This window comes from Oncorhynchus keta, chromosome 23, assembly GCF_023373465.1.
Source record: "Oncorhynchus keta strain PuntledgeMale-10-30-2019 chromosome 23, Oket_V2, whole genome shotgun sequence".
NCBI lineage: Eukaryota > Metazoa > Chordata > Actinopteri > Salmoniformes > Salmonidae > Oncorhynchus > Oncorhynchus keta.
The window spans coordinates 14,976,387-15,000,140 of record NC_068443.1 but is presented as its reverse complement, the minus strand read 5'-3'; the positions used below and the strand labels follow the sequence as shown (position 1 = coordinate 15,000,140).

The 23,754-nt window shown below is 41.0% G+C and overlaps 1 pseudogene; it reads left to right on the top strand.

Annotated features, from left to right (window-relative positions):
- Positions 1 to 13,357: 13,357 nt before the first annotated feature.
- Positions 13,358 to 19,007, top strand: LOC118401845 (carbonic anhydrase 4-like; annotated as a pseudogene).
- The last annotated feature ends 4,747 nt before the right edge of the window (positions 19,008 to 23,754 follow it).

Here is a 23,754-nt window from a genome sequence, read left to right as displayed (position 1 = left end):
TCCTGCTACACAATGGTGCTACCCTACAGAATGCTGTTGAGGCTACTGTAGACCATTGCAAAACAGTGTGTTTTAATTAATTATTTGGTGATATGAATATATTTAGTATAGTTTGGTCTAAAAAGTATCATTCTTTTAATGTTTCCATTTTTTTTTCTGAACTTCACTGACAATGGTACTCCCCTTCCTCTTCTGAGGAGCCTCCAGTGATGTTGATAATTGGGTAATATTTGGTTGAGACATAGATCAATGGCATTACAATCTACATTCACTCACTCAAATAGACAGACAAAAGTCATTTGAATATCCAATGCGTTATCACTACGCTTTCAACTATTGAAAGGAGAACTAAATTCCAATGGAAAAACATTGTCTGGTATTTGATTTAGTTCTAATGGGAATTCCATGTCAGATATTTGGTTTACCTATCAAACAGATTGTGCTTCATCTAATAGCAGAAGAAAATGACTTGGAATGCAGTTGAGATACCATTTAAAAGTCCATTGTGCAAGTGTTCAATGCAATTTCGAGTTTATGCACAGATTATTACAGCAATTGTGAAAATCTCCAAAGACCAGCAATGACCTATGCATGCTATCTTGAACATGAACTTATTGTATGATATAACAAGAAAGTTATAGTTACTGTAACTTCAAAATGTGCCCATGGATATGTAACTCATTTTAAGGTTGAATGTTACATTAGCTTATAAGATAGTCTTATCTGAACAGAAATTTAAACACAACATGTAAATTGTTGGTCCCATGTTTCACGAGCTGAAATAAAAGAACCCAGAAATATTCCCATATGCACAAAAAGCTAATCTCTCAAATGTTGTGCACAAATGTGTTTTCACACTTGTTGGTGAGCATGTCTCCTTTGCCAAGATAATCTATCCACCTGACAGATGTGGCATATGAAGAAGCTGATTAAAAAGGTAACCCTTGTGATAAGGACAATAAAAGGTCACTCTAAAAGGTCACACACAAACACAATGAATGGTCTAAGATCCTAATGTGTTCTCCACTCTCATGAAACAATTTAGATAAGTGCTCAGTGACATTATAATCTTCACAAGGTGAGGTATTGAAAGCTATTGAAAACACTGGTGCCAATAATTGACTCCTATCTTTCTGAGAAAAAAGTATTACTTGTTAAACTCAATCTGTGAGCAACTGAATTAGCATACATTAATATAATTTTCTAATGTTTTAAGCATACTATAGCTCAGTATTTGTATTATTTATTTTATACATTTAACTTTATCAAGGGTGCCAATCATTTCAGTCCTGACATTAAATATATACTGACTAGGGGAGCACGCGTACTGTTACATGACAGACCAATCAGGACTCATCTCTCGGCATGCCGAGCCCCTCCATAAGCATCCTGTCTTTTCTTTCTCCCTATATACTGTAGCTCAGTGCTTTCTCCTTGGCTAAACTAGTCTCATCATTTCATATTTATATTCATATTTGATTTTGTAATGAAGGCACCTGAAAGTTCACATATCCAAGTAAACATTTCAGTCACAAAATAAATATATTTAGGAACTAATGTCAAATGCCTAGGATCCTGTAACCAATCACAAATTGGCAAAATATCTGCTTTTAAATTCACAGTGCAGTATCAATGTACATACAGTACATTCTGTACACCTTGTTTTTCAACACAAGTCAGCTATGAGTAGTCAACTGAGGTAACCCATCAATCTACTGCCTTTATCTACTTGACATAATTTTATCTGATCCTTAAACTCCTGCACGTTATCTTTGTGGTCACAAGTCTCCCTCGTGTACTGTACTCCACCAGCATACTCTTCAGTGGAAGATGCGCATAGAAGAGATTCTTGGCCTTTCTAGGGAGTTTTTCCTAGCCACCGTGCTTCTACACCTGCATTGCTTGCTGTTTGGGGTTTTAGGCTGGGTTTCTGTACAGCACTTTGAGATATCAGCTGATGTACGAAGGGCTATATAAATACATTTGATTTGATTTGATTCATGGCTCGCACAGGTGCCAACCAGTACCAGTGCATTAAGTCTGGAACTAACAGGACCTTGAACAGCTTCTGCCCCCAAGCAGTAATAATGCTAAACAAGACTGCTAAATAGCTAATCAAATGGCTACCCAGACTACCTCCATTGACACTGACTCTATGTGCTCACACACTGGACTCTAACCACACACTCACACATAATTACACTGACACCCCAACATACAGTGCATTCTGAAAATATTCAGACCCCTGGACTTTTTCCACATTTTGCTTTGTTTCAGCCTTGTTCTGAAAAGGATTAAATAAATACAAAATAATCATCAATCTACACACAATACCCCCTAATGACCAGGCAAAAAACATTTTTTTTTTTTTTTTTAAAACAACAACTGAAGCATCACATTTACAGTGGGGCAAAAAAGTATTTAGTCAGCCACCAATTGTGCAAGTTCTCCCACTTAAAAAGATGAGAGAGGCCTGTAATTTTCATAGGTACACTTCAACTATGACAGACAAAATCAGAAAAAAAAATCCAGAAAATCACATTGTAGGATTTTTAATGAATGTATTTTGAAAATTATGGTGTAAAATAAGTATTTGGTCACCTACAAACAAGCAAGATTTCTGGCTCTCACAGACCTGTAACTTCTTCTTTAAGAGGCTCCTCTGTCCTCCACTCGTTACCTGTATTAATGACACCTGTTTGAACTTGTTATCAGTATAAAAGACACCTACCTGTCCACAACCAACCTCAAACAGTCACACTCCAAACTCCACTATGGCCAAGACTAAATAGCTGTCAAAGGACACCAGAAACAAAATTGTAGACCTGCACCAGGCTGGGAAGACTGAATCTGCAATAGGTAGGCAGCTTGGCTTGAAGAAATCAACTGTGGGAGCAAAGTAACAAAGCCTACCATCAGTAACACACTACCCCGCCAGGGACTCAAATCTTGCAGTGCCAGACGTGTCCCCCTGCTTAAGCCAGTACATGTCCAGGCCCGTCTGAAGTTTGCTAGAGAGCATTTGGATGATCCAGAAGAAGATTGGGAGAATGTCATATGGTCAGATGAAACCAAAATATAACTTTTTGGTAAAAACTCAACTCGTCGTGTTTGGAGGACAAAGAATGCTGAGTTGCATCCAACTACTTACTGTGAAGCATGGGGGGTGGAAACATCATGCTTTGGGGCTGTTTTTCTGCAAAGGGACCAGGACGACTGATCCGTGTAAAGGAAAGAATGAATGGGGCCATGTATCGTGAGATTTTGAGTGAAAACCTCCTTCAATCAGCAAGGCCATTGAAGATGAAACGTGGCTGGGTCTTTCAGCATGACAATGATCCCAAACACACTGCCCGGGCAACGAAGGAGTGGCTTCGTAAGAAGCATTTCATGGTCCTGGAGTGGCCCAGCCAGTCTCCAGATCTCAAACCCCATAGAAAATCTTTGGGAGTTGAAAGTCCATGTTGCCCAGCAACAGCCCCAAAACATCACTGCTCTAGAGGAGATCTTCATGGAGGAATGAGCCAAAATACCAGCAACAGTGTGTGAAAATCTCGTGAAGACTTACAGGAAACGTTTGACCTCTGTCATTGCCAACAAAGGGTATATAACAAAGTATTGAGATAAACTTTTGTTATTAACCAAATACTTATTTTCCACCATAATTTGCAAATAAATTCATTAAAAATCCTACAATGTGATTTTCTGGATTTTTTAAAATAATTTTGTCTGTCATAGTTGAAGTGTACCTATGATGAAAATTACAGGCCTCTCTCATATTTTTAAGTGGGCGAACTTGCACAATTGGTGGCTGACTAAATACTTTTTTGCCCCACTGTACATAAGTATTCAGACCCTTTGGTATGAGAGTCAAAACTGAGCTCAGGTGCATCCTGTTTCAGGATTGTATCGAGGAACAGACCTGGGGAAGGGTACCGAAACATGTCTGTAGGATTGCAGGTCCCCAAGACCATAGTGGCCTCCATCATTCTTAAATTGAAGAAGTGTAGAACCACCAATACTCTTCCTAGAGCTGGCCAAACTTCTCCAATAGGGGGAGAAGGGCCTTGTTCAGGGAAGTGACAAAGAACCCGATGAACACAGATAACTCCAGAGTTCCTCTGTGGAGATGGGAGAACCTTCCAGAAGGACAACCATCTCTGCAGCACTCCACCAATCATGCTTTATGGTAGTGGCCAGACAGTTGCCACTTGTCAGTAAAGGCACATATTTTATTTATCTGTTATTTTACCAGGTAAGCTGACTGAGAACACATTCTCATTTACAGCAACAACCTGGGGAATAGTTACAGGGGAGAGGAGGGGGATGAATGAGCCAATTGTAAACTGGGGATTATTAGGTGACCATGATGGTTTGATGGCCAGATTGAGAATTTAGCCAGGATACCAGGGTTAACACCCCTACTCTTACAATAAGTGCCATGGGATCTTTAATGACTGCAGAGAGTCAGGACACCCGTTTAACATCCCATCCGAAAAATGGCACCCTACACAGGGAAGTGTCCTTTAGACCAGAGGAAAGAGTGCCTCCTTCTGTACCTCTAACACCACTTCAAGCAGCATCTGGTTTCCCATCCAGGGACTGACCAGGACCAACCCTGCTTAGCTTCAGAAGCAAGCCAGCAGTGGTATGCAGGGTTGTATGCAGGGTGGTATGCTGCTGGCCACATAGCAACCCACTTGGAGTTTGCCAAAAGGCACCTAAAGACTCTCAGACAATGAGAAACAATATTCTCTGGTCTGATGAAACCAAGATTGAACTCATTGGCCTGAATGCCAAGCGTCACCTCTGGAAGAAACCTACAGCAGCACCATCGCTACGGTGAAGCATGGTGGTGGCAGCATCACGCTGTGGGAATGTTTATCAGCGGCAGGGAAGGAAGGAAAGATGAACCGAGCAAAGAACAGAGAGATCCTTGATGAAAACCTGCTCCAGAGCCCTCAGGACCTCAAACTGAGATGAAGGTTCACCTTTTAACAGGACAACAACCCTAAGCACACGGCCAAGACAACGCAGAAGTGGCTTCGGGACATGTCTCTGAATTTCCTTGAGTGGCCCAGCCAGGACCCGATCTAACATCTCTGGAGAGACCTGAAAATAGCTGTGCAGTGATGCTCCCCATCCAACCTGACAGAGCTTGAGAGGATCTGCTGAGAAGAATGGGAGAAACTCCCCAAATACAGGTGTGCCAGGCTTGTAACGTCATACCCAAGAAGACTTGAGGCTGTATCGCTGCCGACGGTTCTGAATAATTATTTAAATGTGGTATTTCAATTTTACATTTTGAATACATTTGCAAAAATGTCTAAAAACACGTTTTTGCTTTGTCATTATTGGGTATTGTGTGTAGATTGATGAGGGGGGGAAACTATTTAATCGATTTTAGAATAAGGCTAAAACTTAACAAAATGTGGAAAAAGTCAATGGGTCTGAATACTTTCCGAATGCACTGTACACATACACACACTACATATGCCCACACACACATTGCAAGCACATGCATACATTCATTCTGACGCCACACACACACTGAGTATATAGAGATGTTTTTTATTGTTATTCGTTATTCACAGTATATTTATTCCTGGTCTCACTATTGTTATTTTTTTTTGCATTGGAAAATGACCCGTCAGTTAGCGCTGTTAGTCTACACCGGTTGTCTATGAAGCATGTGACAAATACAATTTGATTTGATGATGAAATTACCCTGTGGATGAAATTTCACCCTCATAAAATCAGTTTTCGTTGATAGTTTTTTTCAAATCCAATTAGTAGTTTCCACCTCACAAAAATTATATTGAAACAACGTTGACTTAATCAGTTTGTGCCCAGTGGGCTGTTCTACATGTGTGCGTGCGTCAGGCACAATGAAAAACACATCCAGGTGGTGGTATCTCACACAACTCACCGCAGTGTACATGATCCCTCTGTCTTCTCTTCTGCATTACATTACATTGAATGTGCTTAAACCGATCATGTCATTTCGAAATTCTCTGCACGTCTGTCTCACCCCGGCTTGTTTGCAGGTTAGAGTTTTTTGTCATGATTCTTGTTCTGGAGGCAGCTCTGCAGAGTGGTCGCAAGCTGGCACAGCCACAAAGTCATAAAATCACATTTCAAACCGAATCCTACTCACTGAGCACACACTGGTTGCATCAACGTTGTGGAACCAACGTGGAATAGACATTGAATTGACGTGTGTACTCATCTTAACCCTAACCTTAACCACACTGCTAACCCAAATGGCTAACTATCTTTTTGAAGACCAAAACGCACATTTTGTTTGAATGAATTTATACAATATACTGTTGTTAATTTTGTCTTTGCAGCTGGCCCATCATGAAGAATTCTCTCAGTTCTGCTTCCAGGGCAAAATTCATGTCAATAAAGGTCGACCTGTTGTTTTCATTGACCTTCTTCCTCTACCCCCTTTTTTAAAAGGCCAGCTAGTTATCACATAATAGGCCTGCAATAGGCCTACAAAAAATTGACTACCTTAAGCAACAACAACTCCTAAGAATATTGCAGAATGATTTTATTTATTAAAGGGCTCAATTATCTCTGGCTTCTGTGATCTTTCAAACCCAATAACCAAATGAGGCAGGTGATCATGGATAATATTCTAGTGGATTCTGGCATGCTACACTGAAGTGTAATGGTAACTGGTATTTATGGGAGTTACTATTGGCAATTAATCCTGCAGATGCCCCTCTCTCTCTACCTGCATCTGTCTCGCTCTCATTGTATTGTTATCTCTGTGTTAGATGAAGATTACCCCCCCACACTGACTACCACAACATTTACCACGGCTAGCAGTCCCTTCACGGCAGGATAGTGTACACCAGTGCTGCCCCCAGTGTTCCAGGAATGCTGACCCTCTTCCTCCTCTTCCCACAAAGCGGATAAACCTGATAATCAATGCCATGGAATGTGAGTATCTTCACAAGACACTAACTATCCAACGTCAGAGAGGAGAGGTGGTTGCGAATGTCACAAGTTTAAAATGCATTGATACCATCATTACCGCCTTTCTTACTCTCCTTTATCCCAATCCTAATCTCAATCCATTTGTCGCATTCTATTGAATGTCACATGTACATTCTAGTAGAAATATCAGAATATTTGACAAGTAGAGCATGGCACTGGTAGTCTGGCTGGCTGACAACAAACTTGAAGTTCCCCTGACATCAGAATCTGGAAAGGCTGTTTCTCCTCTGTCTTCTCACTCAAAACCTACATGGTCTGGACAGCCACACAGCCCCCGAGCACTGCACCCTTCCAATACACCTGATTTTCAAATCCATACAACGAGAGGTCTCAAGCCCACAGGACTTTTTGTTGTTGAGAGAACCAATCAAAGCTCAAGCTAAAGTCTGCATTAATACTGCACTAACAACGGACTCCTGTCCAGATCAGTGTGTCACTGCTCTCCCTTGTTGTGTACTATGCACATTTTGTCAGCCAAGCTACAACACAGACATATGAGCAGTAACTAAGGCAACATGACAATGAATTTATCAATCATACCTCTCAAGTACATTGACATTTTTTATTTACGTTATGTCCTGGCTTAGTTTACTGTCATCATTGGTAGAAAACTCCGTAAACTGGGGCTATATTTGCCAACGTATTTACATGCATCTTCAACAGGATCTACAAATCTCCGCCGAGAACCAGTTCTCATAAAAATCTCAGAGATGATTGATTCAATTAGCACATAATGGTGTCTGCCTGGGTTTTCCTTGCTTCTATTCAATAATTTTTATCATATCAGTGGCAGCATTCGCGTGAAACTGAAAGCACAAACTTTTAATCAGGGCAAGGTGACAGGAAACATGACCGAATACAAACAGTGTAGCTATTCCCTCCGCAAGGCAATCAAACAAGCTAAGTGTCAGTATAGAGACAAAGTAGAATCGCAATTCAACGGCTCAGACACAAGAGGTATGTGGCAGGGTCTACAGTCAATCACGGATTACAAAAAGAAAACCAGCCCAGTCACGGACCAGGATGTCTTGCTCCCAGGCAGACTAAATAACTTTTTTGCCCGCTTTGAGGACAATACAGTGCCACTGACATGGCCCGCAACCAAAACATGCAGACTCATATTCCATCATTACTTATCCCAGTCTGCTGTTCCCACATGCTTCAAGAGGGCCACCATTGTTTCTGTTCCCAAGAAAGCTAAGGTAACTGAGCTAAACGACTACCGCCCCGTAGCACTCACTTCCGTCATCATGAAGTGCTTTGAGAGACTAGTCAAGGACCATATCACCTCCACCCTACCTGACACCTTAGACCCACTCCAATTTGCTTACCGCCCAAATAGGTCCACAGGCGATGCAATTTCAACCACATTGCACACTGCCCTAACCCATCTGGACAAGAGGAATACCTATGTGAGAATGCTGTTCATCGACTATAGCTCAGCATTTAACACCATAGTACCCTCCAAGCTCGTCATCAAGCTCAAGACCCTGGGTCTCGACCCCGCCCTGTGCAACTGGGTACTGGACTTCCTGACAGGCCGCCCCCAGGTGGTGAGGGTAGGTAACAACATCTCCACCCCGCTGATCCTCAACACTGGGGCCCCACAAGGGTGCGTTCTGAGCCCTCTCCTGTACTCACTGTTCACCCACGACTGCATGGCCACGCACGCCTCCAACTCAATCATCAAGTTTGCGGACGTCACAACAGTGGTAGGCTTGATTACCAACAACGACGAGACGGCCTACAGGGAGGAGGTGAGGGCCTTCGGAGTGTGGTGTCAGGAAAATAACCTCACACTCACACTCTCCCTATCCACATCGATGGGACAGTAGTGGAGAGGGTAGTAAGTTTTACGTTCCTCGGCGTACACATCACAGACAAACTGAATTTGTCCACCCACACAGACAGCATCGTGAAGAAGGCGCAGCATCCTGTCAGGCTGTATCACCGCCTGGTACGGCAACTGCTCCGCCCACAACCGTAAGCCTCTCCAGAGGGTAGTGAGGTCTGCACAACGCATCACCGGGGGCAAACTACCTGCCCTCCAGGACACTTACACCACCCGATGTCACAGGAAGACCATAAAGATCAAGGACAACAACCACCCGAGCCACTGCCTGTTCACCTCGCTATCATCCAGAAGGCGAGTTCAGTACAGGTGCATCAAAGCTGGGACCGAGAGACTGAAAAACAGCTTCTATCTCAAGGCCATCAGACTGTTAAACAGCCACCACTAACATTGAGTGGCTGCTGCCAACACACTCACTCAACTCTAGCCACTTTAATAATGGGAATTGATGTGAAATATATCACTAGCCACTTTAAACAATGATAATTAATATAATGTTTACATACCCTACATTATTCATCTCATATGTATACGTATATACTGTACTCTATATCATCTACTGCATCTTTATGTAATACATGTATCACTAGCCACTTTAAACTATGCCACTTTGTTTACATACCCTACATTACTCATCTCATATGTACAGTGCCTTGTGAAAGTATTCGGCCCCCTTGAACTTTGCGACCTTTTGCCACATTTCAGGCTTCAAACATAAAGATATAAAATTGTATTTTTTTGTGAAGAATCAACAACAAGTGGGACACAATCATGAAGTGGAACGACATTTATTGGATATTTCAAACTTTTTTAACAAATCAAAAACTGAAAAATTGGGCGTGCAAATTTAATACTTACAAAGTTAATACTTTGTAGCGCCACCTTTTGCTGCGATTACAGCTGTAAGTCGCTTGGGGTATGTCTCTATCAGTTTTGCACATCGAGAGACTGAATTTTCTTCTTGCCACTCTTCCATAAAGGCCAGATTAGTGCAATATACGACTGATTGTTGTCCTATGGACAGAGTCTCCCACCTCAGCTGTAGATCTCTGCAGTTCATCCAGAGTGATCATGGGCCTCTTGGCTGCATCTCTGATCAGTCTTCTCCTTGTATGAGCTGAAAGTTTAGAGGGACGGCCAGGTCTTGGTAGATTTGCAGTGGTCTGATACTCCTTCCATTTCAATATTATCGAATGCACAGTGCTCCTTGGGATGTTTAAAGCTTGCAAAATCTTTTTGTATCCAAATCCGGCTTTAAACTTCTTCACAACAGTATCTCGGACCTGCCTGGTGTGTTCCTTGTTCTTCATGATGCTCTCTGCGCTTTTAACGGACCTCTGAGACTATCACAGTGCAGGTGCATTTATACGGAGACTTGATTACACACAGGTGGATTGTATTTATCATCATTAGTCATTTAGGTCAACATTGGATCATTCAGAGATCCTCACTGAACTTCTGGAGACAGTTTGCTGCACTGAAAGTAAAGGGGCTGAATAATTTTGCACGCCCAATTTTTCAGTTTTTGATTTGTTAAAAAAGTTTGAAATATCCAATAAATGTCGTTCCACTTCATGATTGTGTCCCACTTGTTGTTGATTCTTCACAAAAAAATACAGTTTTATATCTTTATGTTTGAAGCCTGAAATGTGGCAAAAGGTCGCAAAGTTCAAGAGGGCCGAATACTTTCGCAAGACACTGTATTTACGCTCAGTGTGTCGTCTTGATCTTTGTTGAAAAGTTAGTTTCTGTTGGAGAGTTTTCGTCCTCTCTCTCTCTCTCGCTCTCTATCTCTGTCGTGGTTAGAGTTGTCGTGTCTTTGGCTATGCCGGATTAAGTGATATGACATGCTATTCTATAAAATAATATCTCCGTAATTAATATTACCTGATTGAGCTTCCGAATAAACTCTTAAAGACCTAGTAATATTTTACATCAATCGCAGTCAATATTAATTGTCATCTTAATTCAGTCTCATCTTAAAGTTGTAAATTCTTGGTTATCTGCATGAACCCTGGCTAACAATTTGAATCAGCAATACAAAATTGGGTTTAAGTGACTCCCCATCCCGGGTCCGGGAGCGTAATCATCGACTGACACTAATTAGCATAACGCAACGGACATAAACATTCCTAGAAAATATTCCTATTCATGAAAATCACAAGTGAAATATATTGAGACACAGCTTAGCCTTTTGATAATCACCCTGTCATCTCAGATTTTCAAAATATGCTTTACAGCCAAAGCTAGACAAGCATTTGTGTAAGTTTATCAATAGCCTAGCATAGCATTTTGTCCAGCGAGCAGCAGATAACTTGGTCACGGATATCAGAAAAGCAATCAAATTAAATCGTTTACCTTTGATGAGCTTCGGATGTTTTCACTCACGAGATTCCCAATTAGATAGCCAATGTTGCTTTTTTCCAAAAATATCATTTTTGTAGGCAAAATAGCTCCGTTTGTTCTTCACGTTTGGCTGAGAAATCGCCCGGAAATTGCAGTCACGAAAACGCCGAAAAATATTCCAAATTAGCTCCATAATATCGACAGAAACATGGCAAACGTTGTTTATAATCAACCCTCAAGGTGTTTTTCAAATATCTATTTGATAATATATCCACCGGGACAATTGGTTTTTCAGTAGGATCGATTGGAATAATGGCTACCTCTGTATTTTACGCGAGAATTACTCTGAGAGCCATCAGGTGACCACTAGCGCAATGTAGCCGCTTACGGGTATTCTTCAACATAAATGCGTAAAACTCAGTCACAATGCTGTAGACACCTTGGGGAATACGGAGAAAAGGTTTTTATGACTGTCATAAACCTACTCCTACAGGCCAACGTCACAACAGAGTGGATTGTTCAGAGTGACATTCATTCATGTTGTTGTAGAATGGATGTTTCGGCGGTTGTCGTTCTTAGCGTTCAATGATACTGAATTCCTAGCTGCAGACTAGTAATTCATATCAAAGACTTGTTTTTATTCTGTCGGTATCAATAGTCTAAGAGTTTAACCACGTGGTATGGTTAAAAGATTCAGCAATGGTCTGCAATCTTTGTCCTCCTGTGATTGAGAGAAACATGGTCTACTGAGAATTTCTCAAAATTGGGGTTTTATCCGGAATTGCAGAAAAGGGCCTGTCCCAGGATGTCCAACCGAACTGAGCTCATGGGTGGTCCTCTGATTAAGTTAAACTCAAAAGGGAATTGGAGTTTCCTTCATTCCTTCATTCTTCACAGTCCAAAATCACATTACACAATTTTACCAACAGTATCATCCTCACTCATTCATCTTATACAACAATTAGATGTAAACCCCATATCTGAGGCTATTATATAAACAGCTTTATGGTAATGTGGCCGCACCGTCTCCCATGAGCCTCACCAAAATGTAACAAACGGACCAGTTCGTGGCTGGATTCTTCCCCTGGAACATTAATGTTGTTCGGACCTCAAGTTCTGTGAGGTAGAAGAAATTCCTTTGTTCTCTATGAAAATTCACTCTGTCGTTAAACTGCGTGGCCATGAATTTACGACCTCTCCCTGACCACAGCAGTCTGGTTGTAGGAGCAGAGTGCTTGCTGTACCCAAAGAGGGCAACGTCATGACAGTAGGATGGTCATCTGAATCAGGGTTCGTTTGGCAGCTGGGATGAAAGAGGAAAGATTACGATAGAGGAAACCAGGTCTAGATGTAACTTTAGCCTGCAACTAAGATATGTGCTGAGAGAAGGACAGTGTAGCGTCTAGCCATACTCCCAAGTAATAATAATAATAATATATGCCATTTAGCAGACGCTTATGAGGTGACTACCTCAAGCTCTATACCCTCAGAGGCAGTAATTACACGTATGGGAAGATGGGCATTCTTCTTACCAAACCACATGACCCCGTTTGGAGGTGTTCATAACAAGGTTAAGGGTAGTGAAAGCTTGATGGACACTAAGAAAGCTATGTTGTAGAGCATTTAACATTTTACCAAGTCAGGAAGGCTGGAAAGGAGGAAGGAGGAACGTTTCTTTTGGAGCAGGACAATTTTTCTTCTGAGAAGACCAAACATCCTTCTATCCAAAAGGGAGTCAAGGAGTGTGAAGAGATTCCTCCAATCTATATGTTCATCTATGCAGTTTGTTTCTATGTCAGGTTGCAAATAAAGTGTCATTTTGTCTGAAGCTGTTGTATTTTTTAAAACACTATTATGAACTGTAGACCAAATAGCCTACTGTTGAATCATGTCACTTGATTTAGGTTGACTGGTTGTGCTGCTATGAGGACTAGTCTGAAGCCAAGATTTTGGAGTTTGCTAAAGCTGACTGTTTCATTTTTCTAAAGGTCGAAGTTAATCTTTCATTATTGTCATTGCCACAGGTACTGCATACATTTTCCTGGCAAAGCTCACCTAACCTTCTGCTTTCCAAATGGGCGTTATTTTTAGAGTATTACACAATTTTGAACACACAACTTGAAACCCACCGGCTGAGTTACAAAAGGAGGTGTGTTTATTATTTATAGATGAGGTGTGCCACTGAATATAAAGAGGAAGGATGGGAGGCTGAGCGCACAGGACTGAGAGGTGAAGACAGGTGTGACTTTAAGGTAAGATGATTCTGGCATTGATGCTAACATACATATACATTTATGGAATAATATGCCCTGCTTTTAAGATATGGTATGTTTGAAGTGGCACACATCTCATTGACTAGGCTGTTTCACTGCATTTATGCCAAATCATGTGATGGGAAGTCAGTGACTATTCATTTTTTTTGTTTTCATTTTTATTTGATTTTATTTTACCTTTATTTAACTAGGCAAGTCAGTTAAGAACAAATTCTTATTTTCAATGATAGCCTAGGAACAGTGGGATAACTGCCTGTTCAGGGGCAGAACGACAGATTTGTAGCTTGTCAGCTCGGGGGTTTGAACTTGCAACCTTCCGGTTACTAGTCCAATGCTCTACCCTGCCGCCTCATGATTCCATGTAATTTACCAAGGGATGAATTGCAAAGAGTGTGAGGTTGGGGTATTGAAAATACATTGTTTATGGACGTTTAAAATTATTTTCCGGACGTTGAAAATACATATTGTTTTGGAAATTGTTTCTATGGCCAAATTTCAGCCATACATAATCACTTATATATACATGTCAACAAAGAAAGCATTATGTGCATGTTCAAAAGTAACATTTCCAAATAATATAGGATTTCAGTGTGGAATAAAAGATTGCAGTAGGCCTATGGAATATTTCAAATTGCTCAAATCTGTCACTTGCCCAAAAGCATCAGAACTGGCAGTGGTCATGTGCAAAGTTCTGAAGAACCAACAGAACACTTCAACAACGGTTACAGAAACGTTTTTACAAATGAGTGTTGGCACTCGGGGGACTGGTTAGGCCAGGGGGACTGGTTAGGTCAGGAGAAGAAATTGGTGAACAGGTGAACAAAACTAATAAGGTTTGGCAGAAGGAAAGACACAGAGTTGGTTAGTCTCACTGTTGTTGACTTTTAATTGATTCAGAGTGTGCAGGAATGAAAATCTGAGAACAAACAATAATAAATAAAATGCCATAATGCATAAATCAAATCATAAAGATAGTCTCTATTCAATAATGGCAAACAATCAGAATTCATCAAGGTAGTTTCAACATGACATCATTTATTCTAACTCATGTCATAACTCAGACCAGAAATAATTATTTCTAACAGAATTAATTCAAAAATAAAAGAGATAGGAAACGGAGTAATCAGCTCGATACTTTACCCGCCAACATAACAAAGGAAAATGTGCTCCGGGAGCCGTATATACATTTACAAACAATCGTGAGTCAACTCAAAACAATCACCCGCATCAGTGAAAACTGTCAAACAAAATACATGTCTATTTACTCATGTTTGTTCTTGGATACACACAAAGTAAACAAAAATGATTCAGTGTTGCTGGAGAACCTGACAGATGTCCAACAACAGATAAAGGAGGAGTTTTAATGCCAGCCTTTTCCAAAAGACATTTTGGTTGCGTTCCCCTGCTTAGATGTTGCATGCATTAACCAATGGCTGCGTGCCATGTCAAAGACTGTCATCGACCGTACAGATTGCTATAACATATGATGTGGTTATTTGGTTTGTAAAAATCTAATCTGGGTCAAATTAAGATCTGCAGCCAGGACACCGGGGTTAACACCCCTACTCACTAGGACTGTGATATTGTATGTGGTTGTTTATCGACCTTAGTTGATTGCACCAACTGTAAGTCACTTTGGATAAGGGTCTTCTAAATGACCAATATATAACAATTAACATGTTCAAAGCACACTGGGTATTATGCTAATGACCTCCGCCGCCAAACGAGACCAAATTTGGTCGGTCTGGACCAAATCTGAACCAATCATAGATGTCCATGTTAAAAAGTTTGGATAGCACAGTACAGTAGAGCATAGTAGACAACAGTAGTGTCCAAACTTGTGAAATATCAATGCCTATATTTGGGTCAAATCAAGGCCAGTACGGATTCGACCAAATTGGAACCAATCATAGACGTCTACGTTTGTGGACGTTGTGGAGGAAGAGAATTAAGACCAGGGCGGACTGACCAAATTTCAACCACTTTTCTAAGTGCATGGATTTCTTGTGTTGGTTGGTGCTTTAGTGGTCTCTCCATTCATAATTGCCTTTATCTCGCTTTCAGATGAATCAACTTGTGGTTATCGTTGCGACACTCTTCGTCCCCACTACATACGGTGCTGCAGGCGGTTGTAAGTGATTATTCTATTATTTTGTTGGACTGTGACTTTTCTATCAATGTTGTGACTCTGCATAACTTTTTCCCTTCTTCAATTGTAACAGTGTGGTGTTACCATGATCCTAGTTGTGGTAAGTATTGATTTTACCCACTGATTACAGTGTAATTTCTACTCACAAATTGAAGTGATTGCGATAGCAGTGGATAATAGACTAGAGAATTGATTTATTAGCATATTATATGACCCTTATAAAACGATGGTACATTGACACCATGGTATGATTGATTCCATGTTAAGATGACACCACTTGGTCCAACATTGCCAGTGAACATTGCAATGGATCCCGTCAGTCTCCCATCAACATCGTCTCTGCATCAGCAGTGGGCGATGAAACCCTGACTGCCTTCACCTTCACCAAATACGGAGACAATTATACAATGAAGAATATCAAGAACACTGGCAAAACTGGTGAGGAGAATGGATGGATGCCTTGCTTTCTCAATCCATACACACAAAGTCCCACTTGAGGATAATGTATGAACCAAACCAGGAACCCTTATGTGCAAAATGTAACCAATTCCTCTCCTATTGCTCCTCCTCTCTTTCTTTCAGTCAAAGTGGAACTGACAAGTGGAGTCCAGGTTACAGGTGGGGCACTGTCTGAGGCCTATGACAGCCTGCAGTTTCACCTCCACTGGGGAATGGTACCTCAGTACCTGGGTCAGAGCACACAGTGGATGGAACCCGCTACCCCATGGAGGTATGGGAAGGTTCAACACAACATTAGTGCATTCTGATTCTTAACCTTTCTCCATTAGTGTCCCCTCTTCCACCCCCCTTCAAGGATTAGTGCAAGCATGCCTGGAGGGAGTTTCCACCATATTCCAAGCACTAATCCATTCCTATTAAATTAATGTGTGGAAGTGTATTAGTACACTTTTGGAGAAGGGTTGAGAATCTGAATTTAGCCCATTAATCATTGGGTGACACTTCTCATACTGATGCACATATACCACACTGCAATGGATCAATGTCAAGGTCTTCATTTAGCCTTAGTCCAGAATGAATTAATTCCCCCCCAGCTCAACTGCAGCCCCGACACTTGGTTTACTAGAAAGCTGACAGGTGGGGAAACTTAACCAATCTCAAATTCATAAATGGTGCAATAATCTGACTGTTGTACTGCGCTCAAGAAGCATTTATAAGTTATATTCCTCAAGAATCAGTGGGCATATATATGTCATTAATTTAAATGACCCTTGAACAGCTGTATATATAGCAGATTGTAGTCTACCTTTTTAAATGTATCATTACAGTGTTTTAATTTTTCAATGGATTCAGATAACTTTTTATATCAACTGTTATGCTTCACCTTTCAGTTGCACATAGTAAATGCAAAGTCTTCGCACAACGGTAACACGACCATGGCCGTTGCAGACAGCACGGGACTCGCTGCTCTTGGCTTCTTCATAGAGGTGAGCGGATGCTTTAACCTTCATAGAAATGGCATTCATTTTTCCACAGTAGATTAGGCATTTCAATGTTTTATTGCTGTTTTTTTATGACTAAAGTCTTTGTTTTTCAAACAGGCCATGCCGGGTAATGCAACTGGTTCACCAGCAGCCTGGAATACTCTGACATCCTACTTGGCCAACATCACACTAAAAGGTGAGAGGAGAAATTTGACTGGTTCAGACTACTTCCTCAAAATAAAGTTTGGAAGAGGATTTGGCATTAGTTTTCTCTTTGAATTCAAAATGAGTAATTTTCTTGTTCAATTTCAGTAGCATATGGTTTTATATAAGTTTTTTCTTTCTCTCTTCCTCAAGATGATATTGTAAACATTACTCATGCTATTTCATTGGATGAGCTCCTGGAAGGGGTGGACCGTACCAAATACTACCGTTACCTTGGCTCCCTGACCACTCCGAATTGCAATGAGGCTGTGGTTTGGACCGTGTTCAAGGACCCTATCAAAGTCAGCCAGGACTTGGTGAGTTTGTGCAACAATTTCCCCAGAAACTGAACACAATTTCTACTTAGCAGACAATAAACATAGCTCCGACAAGAAACATGGACTGTATTTTAATATATTTAAGTGTAGGATCCATTCCTTATCCATTTTGCTTATGAAACATTATAAAGGTTATGATTCAAAAATATTACCAAACATGATCTTTCATCTGGGCTGGTCCAACAAAGAGATTGTGACGTATTAATTGGCTCTTCAAGAAGTCATGAACATAAAGATCCCACATCTTAATTTGAGCCAGTTTCAAACAGCAGGAAATAGACCTGCAGCAAAAGGAAATGTGTATTGTTATGTGGATTATAATTAAAGGACTTTTTTATAGGGGTTGCTACATTTTTTGTTAGGGCAAATTAAGAAGGAACATGTAATGTGGCGATTACAATCTTTAGAAGCCTTTTCAAAGCCTTGAGCACTCTAAAGTTATCATTTCATGCTGTGCAGGAAAATTCATGCAACAGGATGTACGGCATATGAACACACATTTCATACATTTCTTATTTTAATCACATTTTTAACCGGAATGCAATGACATGCCTTAAAGTTGTTGTTTTTGTGATCTATTTATGTATTTACTTGGAGAGCAATTGCCTCAAAGTTTATTTGATTTCACGTTACTTGGCAGCTCAACTAAAACTAGACGTTTGTGCCCAGTGGGTAAAGCCATTGGGCCAGCTTGATGTCACACTTATGTCTATGATCCTATCTGAAATTAATTAACCTTTTCCCCTCAGATTGATCTCTTCAGTACAACATTGCACATTGACCACAACTCCACCTCTGCCTTGATGACCAACGTCTTCAGGAGCATCCAACCGTTCAATGACTGGTTGGTGACGACCCAGAGCCGTCCAGCTTCGGGAGCCTCCACAATGTGCTCCTCTCTGGGCCTCATGGCCCTGGCCTGGATGCTGCTGAGGGTTTAGTGACGGCGAAATACTCCTTACCTGAAGTGCATTGCCATATCTCCATGAACCCTCAATCTACCAACATATTTTCCTTATATCGATTACCAACAAGGGTCATCTTGACCCCAAGGAGAAACTATTGGAATAAGCAACAATCATTGTGAAATGTGTTAAACTTATTTATTTTCTAAACATAATTATTTAGAAATGTAATGAATGTTATCTGATATAAAATAACCTAAACAAACTGTTTTTTTTTCAAAAAGAAAACAATGTTTTTCCTGTATATAATGTGCAGCTTGAGTACAATCAACCTTAGTACAAACATCATATTTATCATCATTTGATTAAAGTATCATTTAGTTTTCAGAATTTTGCAGTAAATATTAATGTTGTCATATGAATATTGTAAAAATGACTGCCATTTAAAAAGGTTGTTCAATTCACTTTTAAAAGAGACATTGACACAAAATATGACTTAGTGTTCTTTTTTTCCTAACTCAACATGAGCATCACTGCTGGTGAAACAATGGGAGTGGTAGGGGCTATGGCAACATGCTTCAAAATACATGACACAATCCTTTAAGTCACTTCCGATCAAAACGGTATAGCACCTACAATGTTTTAAGTTGCACATATATAATACTGAGGAAGAAAGGAATTCAGGTATTCATTTAACATTTTCAGTAGAATAAAAACATCTCTGAGAATACACACCAATAGAAACTGTGTACATTCCGAGTATAGCTGGTTTCTGTATTACAGTACCTCCAAGTACTCAGACCACTGACAGACTTTAATGACTTGGTTTGATTGCAACTAAGCACACATCCAAGGTAGTATTGATTTGATGATGGGGATTTTTTATTATTATGCTAATTCAATTTATAAGGGGCTGCGGAAATCGACTCTAGGGTGTTAAGCAGTATAATCAAATCAAATCAAATCAAATGTATTTATATAGCCCTTCGTACATCAGCTGATATCTCAAAGTGCTGTACAGAAACCCAGCCTAAAACCCCAAACAGCAAGCAATGCAGGTGTAGAAGCACGGCCAACCACCTGCAGCTGTATGCAACGTACTTTATATCAAGTAGCCAGTAAAGACGTCAACATGTAGGCTATTGACCACACCTGACGTCTTCATGGCAAACTAAATGAGGCATGGTACTGGCAGGTAAACTCATTGCTATATAGAGCTCTCAATAGACCATTCTATCATTACATGACTGTCTACTAGGCCTCTGTGTGGAAGCTAACTACATGTAGCATGAGCTAATGCAGCAGTATGTCCATTTCTCAACTGACACATGGCTGGGTACCCTAGATGAGGGAACATGAGCTGTCATCTTAGTACTTCCGAAATATTCTACCTAAATAATTAGGCAACTGTACATAGTGTGAATCCGCTTGCCATGAACCTAGCCAACCGCCTGCATTAAGATGCACCGCTGAAATGCTTCACTGAGGCAGGATGAGCTGTCAAATTGACATATCAGGATATTCTACCTATGCAACATAGCTACTGGACCACGGGGCTGACGCAATCATGATCATACAGCAATACTGCAGGAACTCATGTAAGTTCCACTATCTCAGAATCAATCATATGTAATGTTGTAGCAGCAGAGGATCATTGGCCCATGAGAAGCAATAGCAGCGCCGATGTCAAATTGGGCAGCCTATAGCTCAGAGCTAGCCCACAGTGCTGTCGAAGGAACCAGAGCTGTGATTAGTTCCAGTATCTAGTCATTGGTTACCAGCATCAATGTTGAACAGAGATTCGCCATGTGCCGCCCATGCTCCGCATCCAAGCAACACAACATGAAAGAGAGGACAAAGCAGTGTTAGTTATGGTGATGACAGCTGATGTTCCATGCTAATTCATTCATCTACGGGTGTATGAGAATATGGCTAAAATGTGAGTTTCCATTATGGAAACATAACATCATGCAAGACTAAAGGGAAGGAACATTTAGTGTATTTCAGACTGAAGAACCCATAAAAGCCATCATAAGTATCGCCTCTGGAAAAGCATAATGTTACACAGCGAAGGGTCCTGATGCCCAATATGAACTGCATCACTGCTATTGGAACATGATAAGGAAAGGCTGAATTTTCCTGACTGAAATTGTAATAGAAAAGGAATTAATGGTTATATAACAGAAGACATTGTGCAGAGAGAAGAGCAGGCAGTAAATACACTATCCAAACAAATCCCCCAAAACCGCAACTAAACGTTAGCTAGGTAACCACCTAAATAGTCCTACTGATACTGCTCATCAGCAGCATCTGCAGCGTGCACAGTGAGAGTGAGAGTGACATGATCATTTAAAACATACATATAGTTTACCTGAGCTAAATCTTAGGTCTAAAGGTATATCCGGTATGCCATGAGAGTATAATAGACTTGACAAATAGACCCCATAGATACTAGAATAAGCCTGCAAATAAGTGTCTGAAATAAGTTCTCTAACAGACATTTCCATGAAAGGCAATGAACACTTGATCAACCATCAGCTGATCGCGATGTGGGTGTTTAGCAAACCCACCGCATTCTAGGTAATGCCAGTATCAACGGCCCATCCAACATTCTTATTTACAATGACAGCCTAGGAACAATGGGTTAACTGCCTTGTTCAGGGTCAGAACAACAGTTTTTTTTTACCTCATCAGCTCAGGGATTTGATCTAGCAACCTTTCAGTTACTGGCCTAACGCTATAACCACTAGGGTACCTGCTGGTTACTGGCCCAACACTCTAACCACTAGGCTACCTGCTGGTTACTGGCCCAACACTCTAACCACTAGGCTACCTGCTGGTTACTGGCCCAACACTCTAACCACTAGGCTACCTGCTGGTTACTGGCCCAACACTCTAACCACTAGGCTACCTGCTGGTTACTGGCCCAACACTCTAACCACTAGGCTACCTGCTGGTTACTGGCCCAACACTCTAACCACTAGGCTACCTGCTGGTTACTGGCCCAACACTCTAACCACTAGGCTACCTGCTGGTTACTGGCCCAACACTCTAACCACTAGGCTACCTGCTGGTTACTGGCCCAACACTCTAACCACTAGGCTACCTGCTGGTTACTGGCCCAACACTCTAACCACTAGGCTACCTGCTGGTTACTGGCCCAACACTCTAACCACTAGGCTACCTGCTGGTTACTGGCCCAACACTCTAACCACTAGGCTACCTGCTGGTTACTGGCCCAACACTCTAACCACTAGGCTACCTGCTGGTTACTGGCCCAACACTCTAACCACTAGGCTACCTGCTGGTTACTGGCCCAACACTCTAACCACTAGGCTACCTGCTGGTTACTGGCCCAACACTCTAACCACTAGGCTACCTGCTGGTTACTGGCCCAACACTCTAACCACTAGGCTACCTGCTGGTTACTGGCCCAACACTCTAACCACAAGGCTACCTGCTGGTTACTGGCCCAACACTCTAGCCACTAGGCTACCTGCTGGTTACTGGCCCAACACTCTAACCACTAGGCTACCTGCTGGTTACTGGCCCAACACTCTAACCACTAGGCTACCTGCTGGTTACTGGCCCAACACTCTAACCACTAGGCTACCTGCTGGTTACTGGCCCAACACTCTAACCACAAGGCTACCTGCTGGTTACTGGCCCAACACTCTAGCCACTAGGCTACCTGCTGGTTACTGGCCCAACACTCTAACCACTAGGCTACCTGCTGGTTACTGGCCCAACACTCTAGCCACTAGGCTACCTGCTGGTTACTGGCCCAACACTCTAACCACAAGGCTACCTGCTGGTTACTGGCCCAACACTCTAGCCACTAGGCTACCTGCTGGTTACTGGCCCAACACTCTAGCCACTAGGCTACCTGCTGGTTACTGGCCCATACTGGCCGCCTTCTTGTTTTCTTTCTCCCATCAAATCTAAAGAATTAGCAAAATAGACATTTAAGAAATGTCATATTTTGGGAGAAATAGCATCCACACATGGGGGCGGCTTCATCTCAATGTACTTTTCAATTTGAGGCTTTTCAAATATATTCCCTTCTCCTTTCTCTTGTTTATAATATGGCTATATTCCCAATAATATTCATTTATACAATTAAGCTTGTACATGTATATTTCTGTCTTTATAATAATAACAATAAACATGTAGAATGCATTTCCCATGCTCAATACACATGTGAAGCTTGTTGTTTCTTGCTTCTGTGCGCAAGTTGTTTGATGGCTGCAGTTTGAAATGATTTATTCCCTATTATTTATGGAAAGAAGCAGATACTGGCCTTCATTATTTATGGAAAGAAGCAGATACTGGCCTTCATTATTTATGGAAAGAAGCAGATACTGGCCTTCATTATTTATGGAAAGAAGCAGATACTGCCCTTCATTATTTATGGAAAGAAGCAGATACTGGCCTTCATTATTTATGGAAAGAAGCAGATACTGACCTTCATTATTTATGGAAAGAAGCAGATACTGGCCTTCATTATTTATGGAAAGAAGCAGATACTGGCCTTCATTATTTATGGAAAGAAGCAGATACTGGCCTTCATTATTTATGGAAAGAAGCAGATACTGGCCTTCATTATTTATGGAAAGAAGCAGATACTGGCCTTCATTATTTATGGAAAGAAGCAGATACTGGCCTTCATTATTTATGGAAAGAAGCAGATACTGGCCTTCATTATTTATGGAAAGAAGCAGATACTGGCCTTCATTATTTATGGAAAGAAGCAGATACTGGCCTTCATTATTTATGGAAAGAAGCAGATACTGGCCTTCATTATTTATGGAAAGAAGCAGATACTGGCCTTCATTATTTATGGAAAGAAGCAGATACTGGCCTTCATTATTTATGGAAAGAAGCAGATACTGGCCTTCATTATTTATGGAAAGAAGCAGATACTGGCCTTCATTATTTATGGAAAGAAGCAGATACTGGCCTTCATTATTTATGGAAAGAAGCAGATACTGGCCTTCATTATTTATGGAAAGAAGCAGATACTGGCCTTCATTATTTATGGAAAGAAGCAGATACTGGCCTTCATTATTTATGGAAAGAAGCAGATACTGACCTTCATTATTTATGGAAAGAAGCAGATACTGGCCTTCATTATTCATGGAAAGAAGCAGATACTGGCCTTCATTATTTATGGAAAGAAGCAGATACTGGCCTTCATTATTCATGGAAAGAAGCAGATACTGGCCTTCATTATTTAT